The sequence below is a fragment of the Mus musculus genome, chromosome 5 (genome assembly GCF_000001635.26).
Source record: "Mus musculus strain C57BL/6J chromosome 5, GRCm38.p6 C57BL/6J".
NCBI lineage: Eukaryota > Metazoa > Chordata > Mammalia > Rodentia > Muridae > Mus > Mus musculus.
In genome coordinates, this window is record NC_000071.6 from 72,031,526 (window position 1) to 72,055,784 (window position 24,259).

The 24,259-nt window shown below is 40.4% G+C and overlaps 1 protein-coding gene and 2 pseudogenes across 2 annotated transcripts in view; 2 read left to right on the plus strand and 1 right to left on the minus strand.

Moving 5' to 3' along the window:
* Positions 1-24,259, plus strand: part of Gabrb1 (gamma-aminobutyric acid (GABA) A receptor, subunit beta 1) — a 491,652-nt gene that overhangs the window by 373,605 nt on the left and 93,788 nt on the right. The gene's annotated exons all lie outside the window — the stretch shown is intronic.
* On the minus strand, positions 1,177-1,986 carry Gm15617 (predicted gene 15617; annotated as a pseudogene).
* On the plus strand, positions 15,608-16,618 carry Gm15616 (predicted gene 15616; annotated as a pseudogene).

A 24,259-nucleotide genomic window follows, 5' to 3' on the forward strand; every position in this document is an offset into this window, starting at 1 on the left:
TTCTATGTGTTAAACTAACAGCACAGAATCCTATGACACATCTCTGATAAAAGTATTGTGACATCATCTGAGAGTTACAGTATTTAGGATGCAGAGAACTAAGCTAACCAAAGACAGACTGTGGAGGGATAGGAAGTCAAGCCCAGGTACTTCACAAGCCCAGTTCTACTCCACCACAGACCTCTGCCATAGGCAGGCGAGGAAGGAAGCAGGCTCCATGGCTGTGTTACAGCTGCTCTCAGTCAGGCCAGGAACCCTGTAGTAAGCAAAGACAGAACCCTGTAGTAAGCAAAGGAACCCTGTAGTAAGCAAAGACAGAACCCTGTAGTAAGCAAAGGAACCCTGTAGTAAGCAAAGGAGCCCTGTAGTAAGCAAAGGAGCCCTGTAGTAAGCAAAGGAACCCTGTAGTAAGCAAAGGAGCCCTGTAGTAAGCAAAGGAACCCTGTAGTAAGCAAAGGAACCCTGTAGTAAGCAAAGACAGAACAGGTCGAGATTTCCCAATATTGTCTCTGATACAGGTCAGAACCGATCCTAGAAACTGAAGCAGAATTTGGCTCCCAGGTCAAGTGCCAAATATTTATAGCTGAAAGGGAGCTTATAGAGTCAGCAAACAGCCCTTGATTCCACTGAAGACGCGTGCACATAGTCACCCAGAAGGCTCAGTGCAGCACAGCTCTACAGTATGTTTAAAATATGTTTATCTCAACAATTGATTTGACTAACAGATGCAAAGAAATGTAAAATATTAAGACTAAAACTATAATGTCATGCAGGAAATGATGCCAAAATCATGGAATCTATATTTACTCGCTGACTTTTGCTTGCCTTGCTTTTTTTTTTAAACATAAATAAAAGACAATCTGGTTATCCCTTCATGGATTTTAACTCTCCATAAACAACTGTGTCATTTTATAATATAGCTCCTCCTTGGCTGATAACATATTAGACTACAGCTCAGCTTTGATGAGTTTAATGTCAGTTAGATTATAAGAATGATAAAGTAGACACTGTGAAATATAAGATTGAGCCAATCAAACTTTTCTGTGACCAACCAAGTGGACACATTTCCTACATTTCAGAATTTACTAGTTTCTATGTGCATCCCATTAAGGCTGGGGAAATGTTTTCCTTGGTTGGGTCCTTTGAGTCAAATTAAAGACATTTTGCTTATTTTTTAATTTTGTAATTATATTTATTTAGCCTTTGCCTTTTCCAGCTTAGCAATGCATGACATAGACTTAAAACCCAGGACGTTGCCTCTTCAGTGGCAGCAGATCTCGTCCTATCTGTCGTTGTAATTGGCCCTAATAGCTTCCACCCAATTAACCAGAGCACTCTTGTCTTCTGAGTTAACCTGTGTGAAGGCAACAGTGGTGCACGTCTTCCTGTGGACGAGGCACCCCAGCCTGGCCTTTCCCTTGATGATGCAGTAGGGTACCCCCATCTTTTGAACAGGGCAGGTAAGAAAACCATCAATTCAATGGGGTCTACATCATGGGCAATCACCACCAGCTGAGCCTTCTTGTTCTCCACCAAGGTGGTGACTATTGACTCCTGCTTGGAGGACAGGCAGTCTCTTACTTGGGAGGTCCTCTTTGCCCGCAGCTTTTTTCTCAGCATGGGCCAATAGCCTTTGCTTCTTCTCCTTCTTTGTCTCTGGTCTGTACTTGTGGGCAAGCTTAAGCAGCTGAGTAGCCTTTTGCCTGTCCAGGGCCTGAGTGAACTGGTTAATGGCAAGAGGTACTTTGAGCCTCTTGTAGAGGATGGCCTTTTGCCACTGCAGCCTGATGTAGCTGGGTCTTTTGACGAAGCATGTTAGATCTCTTTTGGTCTGGATGTCCTATCCAATGCCAAAGTTCTTGGGTCTTCTCTCAAATAAGGATTGGCCACCCTTTTGGCCTCCTGTTTCTTCATGATGGCGGGGCTGGGGCCACCTTCTATCCCTTGGTCCTCTTTCCTTTGGGCAACTTGCTTGGATGGAGGAGAGACCATTCTGTATTTTTAATGTCATCTAAGTCCAGTATAATAATTGAGTTTCTTGAGGCTACTTGTAGAGGTTACTCATGTGTGAGGATTAAGTTAAAGGATTTTTGGTGACACAAATGCATCCCTGAAAGGCCTGCCCAGCATGGGTGATAACTCACAAGAGCTAGCATCCCTGGAGCTCTCTGCATGACCCTTTGCAGGCAGCACAACTGCTCAGTACCACATCTGAGCATTTATTATCGCTTATATAAACTTGAGAACAGTCCTTGTGAACTTGCAAGTTTCAAACTACCCTGAGACTTGTGAACCTAGTTTGCATCCTAAGCCTTGTAAGTTTGGTTTCCTTTCTGAATCTCAAAACATCTCCCTTTTGGACTGAGTATTTCAATTCGAAGAAGCCCCAGTTCTTTCAAAATGCACTGGTTTATTTTCTTGCTGCTGCTGCTGCTGCTGTTTTCTAGGTTTTAAATGTTTGTGTCTCCCTAAATTCATATTGGAACCTATTCACCAGAGTGATGCAATGATAAAGTTAGGATAATGAATGGAGATCGCTTTAATTTTTCATTAGTTATTTTCTTTATTTACATTTCAAATGTTATCCCCTTTCCGAATATCCCCTCTGAAACCCCCCCTATCCCATCCCTCCTCCCCATGCTCACTAACCTACCCACTCCCACTTCCCTGTCCTGGCATTCCCCTACACTGGGACATCGAGCCTTCACCGGACCAAGGTCCTCTCCTCCCACTGATGTCCCACAAGGTCATCCTCTACTACATATGTGGCTGGAGCCATGGGTTGCTCAGCTTGCTCTCTTATAGAACCCAAGACTACCAGCCCAGAGATGGTACCCCCACACACAAGCCCCCCAAATCACTGATTGAGAAAATGCCTTACAGTTGGATCTCATAGAGGCACTTCCTCAACTGAAGCTCCTTTCTCTGTAATAACTCCAGCCTGTGTCAAGTTGACACACGAAACCAGCCAGTACATCTGGAATAACAAAAAACTGAGGATAGTGAAACTATTCTCAACAATAAAAGAACTTCTGAGGGAATCACCATCCTGACCTCAAGCTGTACTACAGAGCAATCAGAATTAAAAACTGCATGGTATTGGTACAGATACATGGAGGTAGATCAATGGAACAGAATTCAAGACCAGAAATGGAGATCACTTTAAAGAAGGTCTTTCCCCGAGAGTCTCCTTGACCTTTCTACCCTCTATATTAGGACATAACCAGAAGTATCATATGAAAGAAAATGAACCCTCACCGCACACCAGAACCTGTCATTTTGGACCTCCCCCAATGCAGAATATTAAAGCTTTAGGGTATTAATCTCTGCTGTTTATGCAGTGCATAGCTTGTTTCACTAAATTTAGCATCTCCACATTCCCTAGGGACTAAGATGTGAATGTAGCAATTGTTAGTACTTCTTCATTTCCAATTTTATTGATCCTTCACCCCACTGATTATAAAGTAAGAGGAAAGAGTTCATTACAAGGCTCACCACCCATTTGTTAAAACCAAGATTAATTTCTGGTAAGAAATCTGTAAGGATAATATATTGTATAAATATCTCCAATAAGTTTTGATGAGTTGCTTTCATTTTCAAATATAAGAGCAGTTTCAACTCCTCATATTTAAACCTGCAATCCAGCACTCCTTCCTTTGTACAATTTCGTACTGTACAAATATATCTTAAGATTACCTCAAAAATGATTATATACCCAAGAGCAAAATAGAAGAAAACCTAGTATTCTAATTCTTTCAATGATTAAGATCATGATTTTGCTTTATCATGATCCATAAACTGCCTGTATATCACCCGGATAAACTACCATGAAGCATCAAGCAATGGTAGAATTTGGTGACACCTGCTTATCTTCTTAGGGGTTACATAACAAAAGCAATGCCTTCATGTACTGAATTTAACAGACCACTCAGTCTGTTAGTCATACCATGGTACCATTCTACTTAAATGCTTGTTTGTAGCAATGTGTACTCAAAATTCCAAGCAATAGGCATGTTTGTGATTATAAAATAAATTTTATAAAATAAATTGTTCTCTCACCCACAAACATGACAGATTAAAAACAATGTACCCACCAATTTAACCTATTTAATATTATAAAAAATTATGATATTTTTACATAATTGAAGTGCTGTTTTATTTATGTAATGTAATGTAATATAACAATACCTGTAAATAAAATAGAAATAGTCATTGTGTCCAGACATCAGACCCAAGTAATTCTATAAAAGTATTGAGAACAGCCCCTAAATTAAAAATCCTATTAAGATAATTTAATTCAGACTGAGTAAACAAGGGACCTAAGAAGAAAAATTTAGAGAGCTACAACTGCCATTTCTGGATATTTTAAGCACTGTGATGCAGGAGACAAAATATGTCTTCAAAGTTGTGTGATAAATTGGGATTCTCCAGGAAAATAAAGCCAATAGAGGAGAGAGAGAGAGGAGCCAAGACAGATACAGAGATATAGATTAATTATAAAGAATTGAACCATGCCATAATAGAGGCTGGCAATTCCCAAGATAGGCCGGATGAGTCAGCACCTGAAAAGCTAATGGCAATTCCCGTCCTGATACAAATACCAAAGAACAAATACAGCCAGAGTAAATTCAGTTCCAAAGCCAACTGACCCTGGTAGAGACAGTGTTTCCAGGCAAGTCCAAAGGAGGGAACGAAGCTGATGTCCCAGTTTGAGGAAAAGCAGGAGAAATTCTCTCCCTCAGAGAAGTCAGGGTTTGTTTGTTTGTTTTTCTTCTTTTATTCAAATGTTTAGGTAATTGGAAAAGGTCCAACATTGGAAAGGCAACCTGCTTTCCTCATTCTATTGATTCAGGTAAAGAACCTCACAGGAAGAGCCAGAAGTCTGTGTGGTCACACAGCTTAACCACCTCATGATCCAGTCGAAACCAAGCTAGGATGCCAATACACATGCATTCAATTGTATTTGACTAACATGGCACCAGTTATAAGCCCACCTGGCTCAAGTAGGACTCAGGAATTTCGGTAAGGTAGATTTAGAATTTAAGAGAAGTCATTTCAAATAAGTAGCAGTGGCTATCCATGAAATAAGTTCCTGCCTAGGATGAAAAATTCTTTCCCATGGAGACATGGCAATTAAATTGGAAATGGGTACCTACTGTTAACAATGCAGAAGATATTCTCAGTAGGAGACCAGTTTTATTTTATAGTCTTCAGGGTCTCTTTCAACCCCCAAACTAGAACTCTTGGACTTCATTCAATTTCATTATTTCACCAATAAATTACTTTATGCAGCTGCCTAAATATTATTAGTGTTGAAGTGGTTCTGATGTATTAAGCAAAGCTGAACACAGGAAAAAGGTTATGAATACATGAACATATAAATACTTACAAGAAAAATATGAAATATGTGATGCTTAACAGCAGAAACCTGAGAACCATTCTTACTTGATCTCTGCCTGCCAAATCATTCATTTTAATCTAAAGATAATTTAAAAATAGCATCTACAATGCACTGCATGCTTTCTATTCATGGTTATTAAACACCAAAAAATAAGAGAAATAAATTGAACTTCATGAATGATTCATGGGTTCCCTTGCTTTATGCCCTCATTGTCAAGGAAATTAGCAGCCTTGGAGATCTCCTTAGATAAATTTGATTTTGTCATATTCAGTAGACTACTTAATGAAAATGAATATTTCAAATTATGTTCATAGAAATGTTAATAAATTTTAGTGCCTGTAGCTTTTTTGATGAGTAGAGGGGGTAGTTAGAGGATGGGAAATTTTTCTGAATTAATTTATTATTCTACCCAGCCTCCTTTTTGTTTTCTCTGTCTCTTTCTGTCTCTCTCTCTCTGTCTGTCTCTGTCTCTTTTCCTCACTCTCCTTCCTTCCCTTTCCCTCTTTATCTCCATCTCTCCTTCTCCAGACCTCTCCCTCCAAATTATCTAATATTTTGCAAGTTAACACATAATTCAGTGGAGAAATAGAATTCCAATTATAAAAATTAGCTTTGCAATCAATTTTCTGATAAAGCTACTCTCAGAGCTATTCAAGCTAACCTTATAGACAATTTATTTTCCATATATGGAAAATTTTTGTATGGGTTGATATATACATATACATGACATATTTCAGCTTCTGCAAATTTCAGCATCTTTCTTTTGAATATTAGAAGCGTTGACCATTTGCTACTAGCACAATCAAAATGCACAGTATCACAATAGAAGTGTACAGTAAAACTCACTGTTTCATCTAAACATTACTGAGATTAATTAAAGACACATTTTATGGTGAAGATTTAATCATCTAGAATTAGAAAGATACGCTAACTGAGGAGTGTGATTCACTTGAGATCCAAATCTGTGATAATAATAATAGCTGATATTATAGATTACAAACTATCATCAGGTGCTTTACAAAGATATCCCATTGAGCTCTCATCTCGCACATGCACACACACACACATACAAATGGACACAAAGAACCAAGACAGTAACTTACTAAGTCTCAAAACTATAATATTATCAATGGGACTTGACCTCAATCTGACTTGTTCATCTAAGACTTAATAGTATAGCTTCTTAAGAAAAATACCTGCCCTTGTCAGTCTCTTCCCTCTCGTTGTCTGACTATACTGGTGACTTTCAGGGGTACTCTCCTCTAGGGAGGAGAAGCATATTTCAAGTGGTTCTCCTTTTCATTGACTCCAGATAACTTTTATGTGGGTTGCTATTTTTCTGGCCTTCTTGCCAGAGAAACTAAATAGTGATCTATTTTAGTAATTAACATTATTTTCCTGGACCACTCCTATAACTGATACATATCATGATAATCATAATCTCTTTTCCTCCTACACGACTACAAATAGAGCCCCTGATTCTATGTAGTTCTGGGCCTGTGTGCTTCAATAGTCTTGGAGTTTCCAAAGTCAATCTGTTCATAAGTATGCACATGAGCAAGCATTTACAGACTTGGAAAAGGACATAAACAGATACTTTGTCTTTTAATGGAGTTCTATAAGTGGGAAGCAGAATGAAAACACAGAAACAGGAGAAGGAATTTCAGCAAAGAACAGCATGTGGTTCAGAGGAAGGAATCATTGAAAAGATCAAAAAGAAACTGTCAAACTATTATTTAGTGTATGTCATGCAACAGAAGCCTCCATTTTCTGAGTTTTTTTTTTTTCAAATCACACGCTTTGAAACAGATTGACAAGCAGACCACAGTGTACAATAAATTCTTTGCTTCAAACAAGTAGCCAATATATGTAAGAAGATGTCAACCAGCTTGGATATAGCTCAGTCAGTAAAGTGCCAGCATTGCAAGCATAAAGACCCAAGTTCAATGTCCAGAACCCACTTTAAGAAAAAAAAAAAAAAAGCGTCTAGCACAATGGTGTTGTGCTTGGAATCCCACTGCTGGAAACAGGGAGAGCCCTGGGGGTTTCTGGATAGTCAGTCTCGCTTTCCTGATGATCCCTAGGCCAGCAAAGTATACTAAAAATGTATGTGGACAGTGCCTAAGGCTCAACAACACCTGAGGCAGTCTGCATGTCTGCATGTACGTGTGCACACCCATACACATACACAAACACACAGAGATGCCTGTCTACACACATACACATAAAAGTTACCTTGTTACAGGTTGCTACTCTATTTTAAATATCTGTGTACAAGACATATTAACCTAAGTGTGATAAATGAGATATAATGAAGCTCTGGAATGAAAAAAAATACTTTGGAGAGAGGAGCGTGGACATTATGTACTGCAATGACATTCTCTATCTATCTTGTAAGGGGGAAAAAAAGAGCTAACCAAACTTTATACTTGAATAAATCTATCACTATAGGCTTTTCAGAAACAGCGTACCAGACTGAAATGAAGCATGATCTACTTGTTTCAAACACAGAAATACGAACATGTGCATCAGTCTTCTCCCTCATCCCACCAGTGCTAACTGTACTCATCCAATTGGGGATTGTTTAGGAAGGGAGATTGCTCACCCAGCTCCCACGACATCACTGCACTGATTCCAAATGGAGTCTATCCCCATTGATTATATCATGTTGATCTACAATTCCTGAGAGAGAAAATAAAAGGCAAGCACTGAACCGAGCTACAGCTTGCTTACTGCTACCTTATAGCTCCCTGGGCAGGAAATGAAAACTGTCTGTTAGCTCCTGGCAGATCATGTCAGGGGTCGCGTGTAAACATGGAGATGATTATGACTCAGATCTGGCTCCGTAGGGCTGTGTGGGATCCCAAAAGCTGAATATTGGAACACCTTAGAGATGGTGCTGAAGTCAAGGGTTTAGAGTTTACAATTTGAGGTTCAAGGTTCTGCAGGAGGGAACAAAATCTAGCTAGCTGCAGCGTCTTACCTGCGCTCTTCACTCTACCTCTCCACCTGCCTGCCACCCACTGTGGTTGACAGAATTAGCTACAGGCCTGTGTCACACTGGTTGCTCCGAATTGGACTCAAGAGAGTTTAGGTTTTAAATTAACTGAGACAGAAAAGTCATTTCCTAGTGGCCCAAATTGCTTCTGAACACTGAACTCTGATCAGTACAGAATTGAAGCACCTCGGGTGTGTGACATCTGTGGTGTACTTCTCATAGGAAGAGGAATCTCAGAAATGCAGTGTGTCTGTCGTCAGCAGTCTTTGCTTCACTAAAACATGTTTATCACTTTCTCCTGTCCTCCCTCCAATCCCTCCCATGAACCCTTTCTCTAACACCTATGCTACCCCTTTAGTCCCTCCCATTATTAGCCTCTTTTTGTTATTGCTGCATGGACATAAATATAACGATATAGAAATACAGTTGGCTGAGTCTGTTAGTGTGACTATGTGTACATGATTTCAGGGCTGACTACTTTGTATTGGAAACAATTAGCCAGCACATTCCTGGAGTCCCCTCCTCTCATGAGCCATCAATCTTTAGTTTGTCCATGGGTGGGGCCCTGAGAGATTAATTTTTCCTCTTCCAAGTCAGCATTTCTATTGACAACCGCTGGTTACCATCAAACCGTGAGTACCACTGTTGCACTTTTAGGAATATCTTTCTATGATGATTGTAGTTATAGTTTGTTGGTGTCATGGCTAGATAGCGCGATTGATGTGTTCCTCCCTGGGCAGCCTACATAGTACTTTCTGGTACTGTAGAAGCTAGTGCAGAGGAAGGAGTCTTGCAGTAAGAATCAGTTTGAATCGTCAGAGTCCTGTGTGTGAAGTATGCGGTGTCTTCAGCCATAGGGACTTACTTTCAACCTCTGTGAGGCCACTGAGAGCGACAGCAGAGATCTGTATTGTTTTGGAGAATCAGTTGCTCCATTCCAGACAACAGCTTGAGTGAAGGTTTCTCACTACAATACTGGAGTTTCTGTTAAGATATGCTTTGGGCCGGGCGATGGTGGTGCACACCTTTAATCCCAGCACTTGGGGGACAGAGGCAGGTGGATTTCTGAGTTCGAGGCCAGCCTGGTCTACAAAGTGAGTTCCAAGACAGCCATGGCTATATAGAGAAACCCTGTCTAGAAAAACAAACAAAGATTCCCCTTGATTTTGTTCCTGGTGTGTATGTGTGTGTGAATTTATTTGTTTTATTCATTATGTTAGATAAATGTAAAATATGATTCCTTGGGGCTTTATCAAACCTTCTTAGTGTTATTTGCCCCTTCTCCTTCACTCTACATATTGACCTCCCCTCCCCCTTCATAACACCTGCTACCTTACTATCCCTTCCGTGCCACGATCTCTCTTACTTTCCCTGTTTGGGTAGTTACTCTAAGTTATATACCCACATCCGAAAATTTGGAGCTAGAAACCAGACCACATTAGAAAAATAGTATTATGGTAAATAGGTTATTGAAAGTCATGTCCTTATAATAAAAAGTATTTGCATGCTCCATTTGTTTCTAGTTTGCTGTTATGCCCACAAAGTAGAGGGAGTTTTCGTGAAAGGAGCTGAAGGTCATATCTCAGCTTTGGAGAGCTTCTGGTCCATGAATCACCCTGAAGAACACATATTTTCCAGCCTTCAGCGTAACCATTCTGGATGAGAACCGTTCTCAATTAGAGAACTTTGAGAGTGGCATCCTTTTTGATGATTCAGAGTCATAACCCCAAACACTTCTCAGGATGTGATAAAGCTCTTGCTTCGTGTGAAGCACAAACAGATAAAAGCGGTTTATTCTCTGATCCTCAATGTAACCTTAGGGTGTGTCATTCCTGGGTGGGAGATGAAGGCCCCATTCTGTATAAACAGAAATTCGTAGGTAGGTTGAAGTAGGCTATATGTTAAATAGTCCCAGAAGCAGAACAGAAATAAAACAGAAATGAGATAAGCCACCAACTCTGTGATACATATCACCCATGTGTGGTCTTTTATGAGCAGGGTCTACAGATATTCAAAATCTTACAAAGAAGTCTTTATCAGTCAACATCTAAGAAAACACCATTATCTGCAGAAAAGAAAGATACAGGGGGAAAACAAAACAATTCGTTTCAGCATTTTAAGTCTACGTTGTCTGTGATACATTTAAGAAGTCTCAAGTTTATCATCTAAAGTCTAAAGTTCAGACAAAACATCTGGTCTGGAAACATGAATTTACTCAGACCAGTAAAGGGAGAGCTAGCACTGCCTGAGAAGGCTGTGTCCTTAAGAGCATATTGCGGACACTAACTGCCACCCCTTGGCATGTTCCTGCTCTTCTTTCGTTTTGTTTATTTACATGATGTCAGGTTTGGAGAAAGTAGGACAATAGATTTATCTAAGGATGGAGTTTTCCATTCAAGGAAAAGGAATCAGGGAAAGGCGATGAAACTATGTAGAAGAGGATGCCTCTACACACCATCCAGCACTGTAGTTGTGAAGGGATGAGAGATCATCAGAGGCAGTTAGATGAACAGTCAGAGTGTCAGATGGAGGTGCCATGGAAGCTAACCATGTAGAGAAGAATTAACCTTGGACTGGCAGAAATCAGCAAAATGATGTGAGGTGGAAATTCAGGAGGGTTTGAAAAGAAAAGAAGGGGAAAATCTAGAAAGGAGCATGAGAAATATGTCAGTGACTGAATACCAAGTTCCAGGCTCAAGACCAAGGGTATAATAGTAAAATCAGCTTGAGTGTGAGAGACCTTTCAGGAACCAAGGATTTGACTAGAGCAAGAAGTGAAGACCAGGTTATTGAGGAGACAGGCCCACCTGTTGAAAACATGGAGGGCTGAGAGACAGAAATCAAGTAGAAGATCAACTCCCCCATGCTGTCATTAAGATAATATGCAATTTGCTTGTCTGTGGAATATACTCCCCTTACTGGGCTGCCTTGTCTGGCCTCAGTAGGAGATGATGCACCTAGCCCTGCAGAGACTTGATGTGCCAGGGTGGAGGGATAACAGAGAAGGGGCACCACCCTCTAAAAGGAGAAGAGAAGGAGGTAGGGGGAAAGATTGTGGGAGGGACAATGGGGGGTGCAGCAATCAGGATGTAAAGTGAATAAATTTTAAAAAGGAATTGATTAAAACAAATTTAAGTAAAAATGAAGGTTTATATTGGCCAACTATCTGACAATAAATCACCTATATTTTTGCCTATGGTAAAACTTTATATGCCCCAGTACAGGGGAACACCATGGCCAAGAAGTGGGAGTGGGTGGGTAGGGGTGCAGGGTGGAGGGAGGGTATAGCGGACTTTCGGGATAGCATTTGAGATGTAAATAAAGAAAATATCTAATAAAAAATTGGAAAAAGTTAAAAAAAAAAATAGCAGCTGCAGCAACAGCAGCAAACAAACAAAATGCCTGCACCATGATCAGGGCATTTTAACCACACTGTAAAGTGTGGTCACAGTTCTCACTAATGCAGAGGGCAATGAGCTGTTAGCTCTGCCTTGGGGCTGAGCTGCTCTGACTCTGGCTCCTGCTCCGGCTAGGTGCGACTTTGCTTACAGTTTTGCCACTTGCCATCCCTCAGCTTCCGGCTGCTGCTGTCAACGCTATCATTCTTCCCTCTTCTGTCCTTTCCATCTTCTCCCATATCAAAGGCTTTCACCTAAAAAGCCTATGTTTTATACATCACCAGACAATCCAAGCCCTCTTTGGTTGATGGCAGAGTGCCGAGATAGTTCATTTCCTGTCTCTCTTTGCCTAGTGGGTTCCTAGAAGTTTCAGATTCTTCCATACCTCAGATGTATGGGGCACACCATTTCACGGTTTTTGCTTCTAGCTTCTCAAATCCTACATTACTGTAATGGTGTTTGTTCAGATTTACCAACACCATTCTCTAGGAGATAGATCAATAGAAATTAGATCTTGGATCATCAAGTAGAAAAACATTCTGCTGGTAATTTGACTCAACATTAAATTCCTGTGCACTTCGCTGTCACAGCCACAGGCCAGTGAAGCAGTTGCACTTAGGTTAATATTTAATCCTTTTAAAAGACTCTCAGGGCACATTTCTGTCCCTATCATTGACGTATTGATCACCATGCGTTCTTAAGCTAAGCAGTCGAATTTTAGCATTCTTCTGCGTGTTTGATGAGCCAATATGTTAATGGCTGCTTGAATGACTTGGTAGAAATAAAACTGATGCAACAAGGAGTTTTCCCATAGTTCTTCCAAATTCGAAGGAGAGCATCCATCATTTGCTGCATTTAAAAACATGGCCCTTACACAACTCTATGTACAGCTTCTGTTTCCTGAAGAAAGAAAGATGGTAATGAGAAAATATTCATGCTTTGAGTTTTTTTTTTTCAAAATTTCCTGTTTTGAATTTCAGTCTCATCCTAATAGTCAGGAGAATCAAACAGAACATCATAAAACCACCTTAATTAATACTTAATATTGTTAATAGTAATTATCTCTATTAGCAGTAATTCAGATTTTTAATTTTATTCATTCACTCACAAAGTTCCTAAAATCTTTATTGTATTCCAGGTTTAAATAAGACCCCTGGTTCAATGTACCCTACAGTATATTATACAAATCCAATGTAAAACAGTCACATAAAACATAATTCAAGATTGATAAGGAAAAAAAAAAACATTGGGTGCAGAGGTGAGTGTGGTGTGTGGCTGAAGTAAACACTCACTGCTGTGAATAGGGAAGTTGTGGAAAGTCAATAATTGACAATATTCTAAAGAAAAATAGTAAGCCTGTGTGGTGGTTTGAATAGAAATGGTCCCATAGACCCATATATTTGAATGCTTAGCCATTAGTGAGTGTCACTCCATGACAGAGATTAGGAGGTGTGGCCTTAATGGAGCAGCTGTGGCTGTACTGGAAGAAGTGTGTCATTGAGGGGGGTGGGGGTGCTGGGTTTCAAATGCCCAAGCCAGGCCTAGTGGCATGCTCTCTTCCTATAGCCTGCAGGCCCAAGCCAGGCCTAGTGGCATGCTCTCTTCCTATTGCCTGCAGATCAAGATGTAGAACTCTTTACTCCTCCAACATCGTGTCTGCCTGCAAGCTGCCATGCATCCCACCATGACGATAATGGTGTAACCCTCTGAATCTGTAAACCACGTCCAATTAAATACTTTCCTTTAGAAGAATGGTCATGATGTCTCTTCACAAGTTAGAAAATGCAACTAAGATAGTCAAGATGTATGTGACATACCAAAGCCATACAAAATCAGGTGCCGAGAGGGCCACCAAGACACCCAACCATTCTTCACTGCAGGTCCTTGTCTTATTCCCTTTCCACAGTTGATGCCCCAAGCTTGCCTGCCACTGTTAAGAATAAAAGAGATCTGTGTTAAATAAGTTCTGTGATTATCTGGTGTCTTCAGTGAACTCACAACCCTTGAGTATGGAGAATTAGAGATTATCCCGGTGGCCACTGACCAAACTTCCTTAAGATGAAATATGACAGTTTCAGTGACTTCTACATGGAGAATGGTTTACCCACCATCCCACCTGTGCTCAAGCTGAGTGACCTCAAGCACTTTGACAAATTTCCATTACTGTAGTGACAGTTCTTTCCTATTGTCACAGAGAGTATCAACCCCACTACAAATCACTGCCTTTCCTTTAGGTAGGCTACACATCCTTCAAATGTTTGCTGACAATAGCTATAATGCTTGCACTTGATCCAATGCCCTCAATGTTATTTCTGCTAAATCTTTATCAATCTCTGATACTGGCAAATTATGGGTAAGTATCTTGAGAATAATAACTTGTGTTTTGTGTATGTGATTAGACGTGTGTATATATTTATATACATACACACATACATACTCACACACATATATATACACATATGCATATATTTGTATATATATATAATCTCAACATGGAGAGAAACTTCATCCTTTTAGCCTAGTTTCTTCTAGACAGCAAAATAAGATGTTTTGTGCAGAGACTAAGCAATTGTGAATGCTCAGCCATAGATGGGTCATATATATTCTCCCCCTCTCCAAAGCTCTTGGAACATCCTGGAAGAGGATGTGGAAAGACTATAAGTACCAGAGGATGGAGGGGAGTGCTGTGAAATGCCCATCTCTAGACGTGACATGACCTTTACACACATTGGTACTCAGAGACTGCTGAGGGAGAGAGAACCACTCTCCTTTGGAAATGTGTCTTCTCGTAGCTTGCCACAGTGGGTGACTCTATGCCCATGTGTATATGACACCAATAATTAGGATGCAAAAGGTTGTAAAAGAGATAGGGTACTAGAAGAAATTGAAGGGAGGTAATAATGAATGGATATGATAAAATCTACTGTGCATATATATCTACTGTGCAAATTCATTATATTTCCAAAGAATAAATTAAAATTGCCAATGACTCTCTGGCCTTGGCATCCGTGTGGTGGGTAAACCAAGGCAGGCAAACATTGGGGGGGGGGTCAGTGCTTAGAGCTGCTGACAGGGGTAGATCCAGATACCTACAGGGGCTGCTGCCAAAGGCAGCTAGCAATTAGAGAAGTACTCAGCAGACATTTTTCTGAGGGGAGAAAGGCTTAATTAATTGGGGCTGGCACACTCTGTGACCAGTGGAAAAACTGAATTCTTTTAACTCCTTAGGGCTAGCGAGAAAGAGAATGAAACAGAGAAAATTCACACATGTACACAAACACACACACACACTAAATGGACAAAACAAAAGGCAGAGTCCAAAAACTTCATACACACAAATATACATGTATATACACATAAACACATACACATATTCATACAAACCTACAGACAGACATACACATTCACACATAGAATGGTTAGAGCAAAGCTCCAGCAAGCAGAGTCCAAGTACTCCACACAAACATCCATAAATACACACAACTGGTGGGTGGAAGGAACAATGTTCTAACCCCCATTCCCTCAGACGTTATACATGCACACTTAGTTACTGGGAGAAAGAGACAATGTTCCGGCCACACCACACCACTCCTTACATTTTTTTTCTTCCATTCCTTAAATATCCCAGCAAAGTCTTTCAAGCAGTATACAATTATAATGTGATTATGTTTTAGTTTTCTTCTTGATAATGATTATGAAAAGACAGTGTGCTTTCCAATACCTTTACAGGAAATATCCTTACGTAGCACATGTAAAGAAAACAAATTATTCTAAAACAAAAAAAAAAAAAAAACAAAAAAAAACCCTTGCTTTTCCCCCTAGCGCGGCCGACTCTGCAGGTCTGCCTGGAGCCATGGTTGAGGGTCTCTGTTCCGCAGGATGGGGTTTGTGAAAATTGTCAAGAATAAGGCCTACTTTAAAAGATACCAAGTGAGATTTCGAAGGCGGTGAGAGGGTAAAACTGACTACTATGCTCAGAAACGATTGATGATCCAAGACAAGAATAAGTACAACACACCCAAATATAGGATGATTGTTCGTGTAACTAACAGAGATATCATCTGCCAGATTGCATATGCCCGTATCGAAGGGGATATGATCGTCTGTGCAGCATATGCACATGAACTTCCAAAATATGGTGTGAAAGTTGGCCTGACAAATTATGCTGCAGCCTATTGCACTGGCCTGCTGCTGGCCCGCAGGCTTCTGAATAGGTTTGGCATGGACAAGATCTATGAAGGCCAAGTGGAGGTGAATACAATGTGGAAAGCATTGATGGTCAGCCTGGTGCCTTCACTTGCTATCTGGATGCAGGTCTTGCCCAAACTACAACTGGCAATAAAGTTTTTGGGGCCCTGAAGGGAGCTGTGGATGGAGGCTTGTCTATCCCTCATAGTACCAAATGATTCCCTGGTTATGACTCTGAAAGCAAGGAGTTCAATGCAGAGGTACATGCTCGGAAGCACACCATGGATCAGGATGTGGCAGACTACATGCGCTACCTAATGGAGGAAGATGAAGATGCGTATAAGAAACAGTTCTCTCAGTACATCAGGAACAACGTAACTCCAGACATGATGGAGGAGATGTATAAGAAAGCTCATGCTGCTATCCGAGAGAATCCAGTCTATGAGAAGAAGCCCAAGAGAGAAGTGAAGGAGAAGAGGTGGAATCATTCCAAAATGTCTTTTGCCCAGTAGAGAAACCGGGTTGCTCAAAAGAAGGCAAGCTTCCTCAGAGCTCAGGAAAGTTCTGCTGAAAGCTAAAATAGTTTTCTATGAAGATTTTTTTCATAAAGACAATAAACATATTGATCAAGCAAAATTTAAAAAAAAACCAACCTCATACACTCATAACCAAGCAACTTGTTATAGACTAATAAAGTGTAAGCAAGCAAGATAGTTTCTCAGCCAGTTTCTCTTACTGACAGGCAGCAATTTCCTGTTACAAAGAAAGAAGTAATTATTTTATTACTTATCTTTAAAAGTTATCTTGTAAGAATCTTAACAGAATCACAAATCTAAACTTTTATATGAAAATCAGTCTTATCTACCTTAAATCCTCAAAGTGTGCATCTACTCATTAGCAATCCTTACTAAATCATATCAGGAAGCTGGGGGCAAAAATGGGTATAAGAAATCAATTATCACCAGTCTAGCCTCAGTGAGTGTCCGTCAGCCAGTGCTATCATTGCTCCTGTTTTCTGACCATTAAGAGTCACTAGCTTAACTAATAAGTGTGTGCCTTTCTGAACTTCATATTGTTCCCTAAAATTTCTTATATCAGAGACAATAGTAAAAACATCTCAACCTAGCTTCACTAGCAACTTCATTTTTTAAAATGTTTTCTAAGAATGGTGGTCATTGCTGACAATCTACATCTCTAAGTTCTTCTCTAGGGTGGTGATAGAATCATTAATCTGCTCCAGCAGCAATGCCTGGAAGAGAGCAACCATTTGTACTGTGAGTGCCAGAAATACTGCCCAGTGAGGGACTGGAAGCCCTTAAAGTTTTCATGCAATTCTTAGATTAAGAGGGATGTGAGAGCCACAAGCAGAGCAGAACTCCATAGCAGTCTTCAGGACACGTGGTCCTCGGGGCTGTGCCACACTGAGGCTCACCCCTGTGGCTGTGGTAACCTGTGGGCTGCATTCCATGAGTTCTAAAGCCATTTGTTGTTCCTCCTACGTGGCCCTCAGTATAAATTGTTTTAGAGTAGACTACTTTGGGAAATGTGACTTTCTTAAATCCCTGGGATATTTCTACACATTTCAAATCAATGGTTTATTAAATAATGGCTAAATAATTTAAAAGGATACCATAGACTTTTCCCCAAAGTGCTCTTACTCTCTATATATAAACACATTGAGTTGCAATTTAGCATTTTATTGCCAGTCAAGATATTATCAAGGAAGTACCCAAGGAGCTAAAGGGATCTGCAACCCTATAGGTGCAACAACATTATGAACTAACCAGTACCCCAGAGCTCTTGACTCTAGCTGCATATGTATCAAAAGATGGCCTAGTCGGCCATCACTGGAAAGAGAGGCCCATTAGACAGGCAAACTTTATATGCTCCAGTTCAGGGGAACGCCAGGGCCAAAAAGTAGGAGTGGGTGGGTAGGGGAGTCGGGGGGAGTGTATTGGGGACTTTTTTGGATAGCATTGGAAATGTAAATGAAGAAAATACCTAATAAAAAATAATTCTAAAAAAAAGAAAAGAAAAAAAGAAAATAAAAGATCTTATCAAGGGAACAGAAGAGCCGCTAAACATGCTAAGGACTCCATATTTGGATCCTCATAATGCAGGGATCCACAAACATGCACCAATATTAGAAAATCTGGCAAGAAGAACTGGGTAGAAGGGGAGCCAACTTCATCAGCTTTAGCAGCTCCAATTTACTGCCGAAAGCCCTTCCTCTCCAGTACACTCACCTCAAGGGGTGGGATTTTTTTTATTACGTATTTTCCTCAATTACATTTCCAGTGCTATCCCAAAAGTCCCCCACACCCTCCCCCCCCCCACTCCCCTACCCACCCATTCCCATTTTTTGGCCCTGGCGTTCCCCTGTACTGGGGCATATAAAGTTTGCGTGTCCAATGGGCCTCTCTTTCCAGTGATGGCCGACTAGGTCATCTTTTGATACATATGCAGCTAGAGTCAAGAGCTCTGGGGTACTGGTTAGTTCATAATGTTGTTCCACCGATAGGGTTGCAGATCTCTTTAGCTCCTTGGATACTTTCTCTAGCTCCTCCATTGGGGACCCTGTGATCCATCCAATAGTTGACTGTGAGCATCCACTTCTGTGTTTGCTAGGCCCCGGCCTAGTCTCACAAGGGACAGCTATATCACGGTCCTTGCAACAAAGGCTTGCTAGTGTATGCCATGGTGTCATCGTTTGGAGGCTAATTATGGGATGGATCCCTGGATATGGCAGTCTCTAGATGGTCCATCCTTTTGTCTCAGCTCCAAACTTTGTCTCTGTAACTCCTTTCATGGGTGATTGTTTCCAATTCTAAGAAGGAGCAAAGTGTCCACACTTTGGTCTTCGTTCTTCTTCAGTTTCATGTGTTTTGCATCTTGTACCTTATATCTCGCTATACTAGGTTTCTGGGCTAATATCCACTTATCAGTGAGTACATTTCATTTGAGTTCTTTTGTGAGTGGTACTACCAGAGGATCCCGCAATACCTCTCCTGGGCATATATCCAGAAGATGTCCCAACCCGTAAGAAGGGGTGGGATTTTAGTACAGAAATTTTCTAGGGACATAAGCATTAGACCACAGCAAGTCCAAATGCCTCTTTCTGACAAGCGCAAACTTGGAGAAGGAGATCCTGAGACTCTCTTTTCCAGCTTTTCTTTCATGATAGTTTTGATAATGTTGCTAGCTTGATAACAAGCCCTATGAGACCAGCGAAGAGTCCCTGGAGTCCCATTTGTATATTATTTGTAAGTTTCCACTCTACTCACCTAACACTTACTTAAGGAGATCATTTTATGCACAGTGAGCCTTGCATGCCTACATCTTACTAGAGCTTTGTTCTCTACACCACTTTGCAACTGGGGAGGATTTTTAAGTTTGGGGAGCCTTTGCACTTTGGGAGAACACTAAGAATATAGTAGTGCTTCAGTTATTTTGAGAGGCAACATTGTAAAAACCACCCAGTTAGCTATAGAGACAAGCAAGTGTCCCCACTGAGTCACCAAATGCCACTTCTTGATTCTTAGTCTCAGTCCCACACTATTGACCATGTTCTAGTAACATAATCATAATCACATGTGACACAGATATGACACAGTGTGACTTTGCACCCTCACAAATATCCGGCAGGTGATAGTTCTCTTTCTGGTGGTAAAAGAAAATCTATAACACAGAAATGCAAAACAGTCTAATTAATAATTGCTGCTGGACACCAAATTGATCTTAACTCTCAAAGTATTCCTCTCTCTAGCAAATCCTACTGCTTGCTTTATTCTAAAAGAACTGTGATCAGCACTTGCTGAATATAAACTTGGAATTATTATTATTATTATTATTATTATTATTATTATTATTATTTAATCTTTCTTTACAATCCAGTCCTTATCCTCTTCCTGGGCTGCCCTCTGACTGTTCCTCATTCCATTCCTCCTCCCCCATCTCCAAGAGGATGTCCCCAGCCCCCACTCCCACCCCACCACACCTCCCCACTCCCTGGGACACCAAGTCTCTTGAGGGTTAAGTGAATCTTCTCTCACTGAGGCCAGACCAAGCAGTCCTCTGCTGTATATATGTGTATATCAGCTGGTGTACGCTGCCTGGTTGGTGGCTCGGTGTCTGAGAGATCTCAGGGGTCCAGGTTAGTTAGACTGCTGGTCTTCCTATGGGGTTGCCCTCCTCAGCTTCTTCCAGCTTTTCCCTAATTCAACCACAGGGGTCCCCAGCTTCTGTCTTATGATTAGGTGTAAGTATCTGCATCTGACTCTTTCAGCTGCTTGTTGGACCTCTTGGAGGGCAGCAATGGTAGGCTACTGTCTGTAAGCACACCATAACATCAGTAATCAGTAATAGTGTCAAGTCTTGGAGCCTCCCTTTGAGCTAAAACAGGAGTGAAACCCTGAGGGCCAAAAGAAAGAATGGAAACAGGCAACCTCAGAAGGTAGGAGATGGAGGGACCCTCTGAAATGTACCAGAGACCTGGGAGGTGAGAGACTCTCAGGACTCAAAGGAAGGGACCTTAGATGAAGTGCTCAACAGTAGGGAGAGGGAACTTGTAGAACCCACCTCTAGCAGAAAGACAGGGCATCAAGTGGAGGGATAGGGTTGTCATCCCACAGTAAACTTGGAATTTAGAAGGATTCCTCCTTCTAATCATGCTTACTGCTCAGATAAAATTGCTTTTACAACTTAAATTCTAAATCAGTGTCTGGAAGAGTTCCTTGCATTGTTTTATGGAAAATAAATGGCATCATTTTCTAACTTGCTGACGGGAGCTGAAGAGACAAATCACAGACTTGATCCTTTTCTGACTGTCACTATAATGACTTAAAAAGCCTTTCATCACAGAAGAAATCTTAATAAATCTTCCTTTGACAAGACCCTTTCTTTCAATAAAGAGGTTACTTGGGGAAGTCCAGTGTTTAAGTTCTGAAGTATTTATGTCTGAAAGTAATAATAATAGTAATTTTGAGAATCACAAACACTTAGAATCTCAGAGCCAAAAAAGATTATTTTGGCCAAGTCTACCACACAGATCTGAGTAGAGTCAGATCCCTGAGGCTCTTTGACATTGTGGTCAAAAATCACATAACTAATTCTTTGAAAGGAGATTCATGTATAGCAATTCCACTTAATGATCTGATGTATGTAGAGAATATAACAAAACACTAAGAATATTTTCTAGCTTAAAATCCACTTGAGCTAACAGTTTTTAAAAAAAATCAAGCCTAAGATGAGGAAATAATTGTGAAGTAATGGTTTATAAACGATAACTGCTGTAGTTCAGTGCAGGAGTAGAAGGAGGATCTACTTTTTTAAATTTCCATCTCATTCAATCAAATGTGAGAGACACGCACACACACACACACACACACACACACACATACATACACACACAGACATACACATACATACATACACACACACACAGTACAGATTTAAAACAAGCCATCATAGAAAGTACAACAAAAGAAAACTAAAATAGAAAATGAAAAACCCCAAGCTGTTATTATAGCTGGAAAACCATGGGAAAATGGACTCCAGAATTACTATGCTGTCTATTGGTTGAAGTAAAGGAACAAAAACGAGGTGTAAAGTTGCAACTTTTTCCTCTCTGAAGAGTGATTTTTCAGAAAGGGCCCTGAGTCCATTTTCTTCTATGCAATCCATCAGCTTAACGACAAAGAACAATTCTGGAAAAGAAAAAAAAAAAGATCCAAAAAAAGGAAAGGGGTTGTCGAGGGAGCTGATAAATTGTGGTTCACACTGATGGAAAGGCACCATTCAGAGTGCATGATAAAGCAGTGACTGAAGATATAAGTCATGGCACAGTGTTTGCCTAATGTATAGGAGGCTGACACTATTATTTGGCATCACAAATACCAAATATATATGTAGAGAGAGAGAAATAGTTTAGTTATTTGACAGTATTTATAGCAATATCAGAAGCAAGGAAATCAACATGGAAATCTATTTCATGTGTGTGGCGTGTATGTGTATGTTTATGTCTAGGCATGTTTCCATGTGTAGGCACACCTGTGTGCATGTGTATATGCAAGCCCAGGAGTGATTCAATTGCTGATATGGTTAGTGTCATATAAGCTTGCCCTGGGAACATGATCTCTGCTTTCAGAGGTTGGAATGGCATCTTCCTGGCTTCTGAGGATCCTAATTAATAACCTCAGGAGCATATTAACCACTAAGGCATCCCCCAGCCATAGCATCTCAACAGTCTTGCAAGAGCCATGGTGAGAGTACACTCTCGTGGTGTCTTCAGCTGTTCCATAAGCTCGGATAATCAATCAAGAGTAAAGGTATGTGATTAGAGGTTTATATAAAGCCCTGTCTGACCAGTGTATCAAACCTTTCCACAAAATTCAACTTTCAAACACAAGGCAATCCTGGTTCAAGAGAAAAATAGTCATGCACACAGCATGAGAAAACTTCAGAGTGACTCCCCAGAAGTGGATCTTGAACTGGAGCTTAGACAGAGAGTGAAAGGTTTACACTGGCAGAAAATGCACCAATATGCTGAGAAAATGGAAAGACATAGACAGAAAACAAACAGATGTTACTGAGTTCAACATTTGTGATTTAAAATACATCTAATGACCGGACAGATATCTCTGTGGTTAAGAGCACTTGCTGCTCTTTCGGGCGACTGGGGCTTGATTCCAAGCACCCACATGGTGACTCACAACAGTCTGTCATACCAGTTCTGAGGGATTAGATGCCTTCTTCTGATCTATGTAAGAAACAGGCATAGATGTGATGCACATAAATTCATACAGGCCAAACAAACACACACACACACATTAAAACTAAATTAAATTAAAATTTTTAAAAAGTGAAATGCAATCTCAATGGATCGTTTGAAACCACAGTTCACCTTGACCCTTTTAATGGTACCACTGGAAATACAGACAGTAGGAAGCTATTTCATCTAATATGACAGCCCTCGTTTGATAGCATCTCCAGCCAATGGATGCAGCTAGTGGATTGTTTAGATGACCTTTGCTAATTTGTTGAATGTGTGAAAATCCCCTGCAGACTTCCTAACAGTTCCAAAGCTAAAAATAATGACCTCACCAAGGATCCACCAGCTTGTGATTCTAAAACTGTCTGAGAAGGCTGCTGGGCCTTAGCTTCCAACATGCTCAGCGTCATACAGCCTACCATGGCTCCTCCCTGCAAGATGGATAATAGTGACTTGGAAACTTTAAATTCACTTGCTCAAACATATACAACTAGTTAAGAGACCTTGAACTCATGCCTTCCTGCCTCAAAATCTAGTGTTTTTAACTTCGACACAATATAAGTTTCTTCAACATTTTATACTTGTTATAGTTTTTATGACTGAACTCTTTGGTTAACTTTATGAAGGACAATAATGAAAATAAATTTCTGTGATAAGAATCATACATTTACTTTTTTCAACAATTTATTTTTTTATTCACTTTACCTCCCTATGGTAGCCCCCTCCCTCCTCTCTTCCCAACCCCACCCTTACAAATCCCCTCCCCCCATTAACTCCTTCACTTCTCCTCAAAGAAGGGGAGGTCCCCCTTAGGTATCACACCATCCTGGGACATCTAAGGCTGACTTCAAACTGAAAGATCAGCTGTCAATGAAGATTTAAGTGTTATGCGTCACAATGAGTAATTCCTTGGTGCTGCCCGTAGCTAAGTCTTGTCAGGGGCAACAAAAGAATAGTCTGGGTATAAAACACTATCCAGACAGGAGTTACCACATTCTTCAGGTGCTAAAATGGTATTATGTGGCTAAAGTGATTGATGTTGATGATCTGATTTGGTAATAAAAGATCGCTGGGGCCCAGAAAATATTAAATTGTGACAGCAGACAGATATCTGTGTTTGAATTTCTATCACTACCCAACTTGTATTTGTTTAGAGTATTTTCTTCTGCCTTCCAAACAGGCAATTTATCATTTGCTTGTTGCTGGTTAGACACACCGTCACACTTAGTTGGTTTGCGTATTTGAAATGCTGATATAGGATATTTTGTTTCTTTCTCCATAGTAGTGAACATTCAGGAACCAGGAAGGAAATAAAGGTCACAGGTCTTTCCTGCCCTGTGTCTTTAGTCATTTCTTTCAAATGTTTTTAGTTAAACAAAGATTTTTGAGCAATAGAGAAGTGTAATGGTGCTGGAAGCAGAACTGAGTAGAGCGGTTCTTCATCGGCCCTAGGTTCTACGTTCAAGATAGGAAAAAAAAAGTAGAGAAGATAGGATGGAATAGAA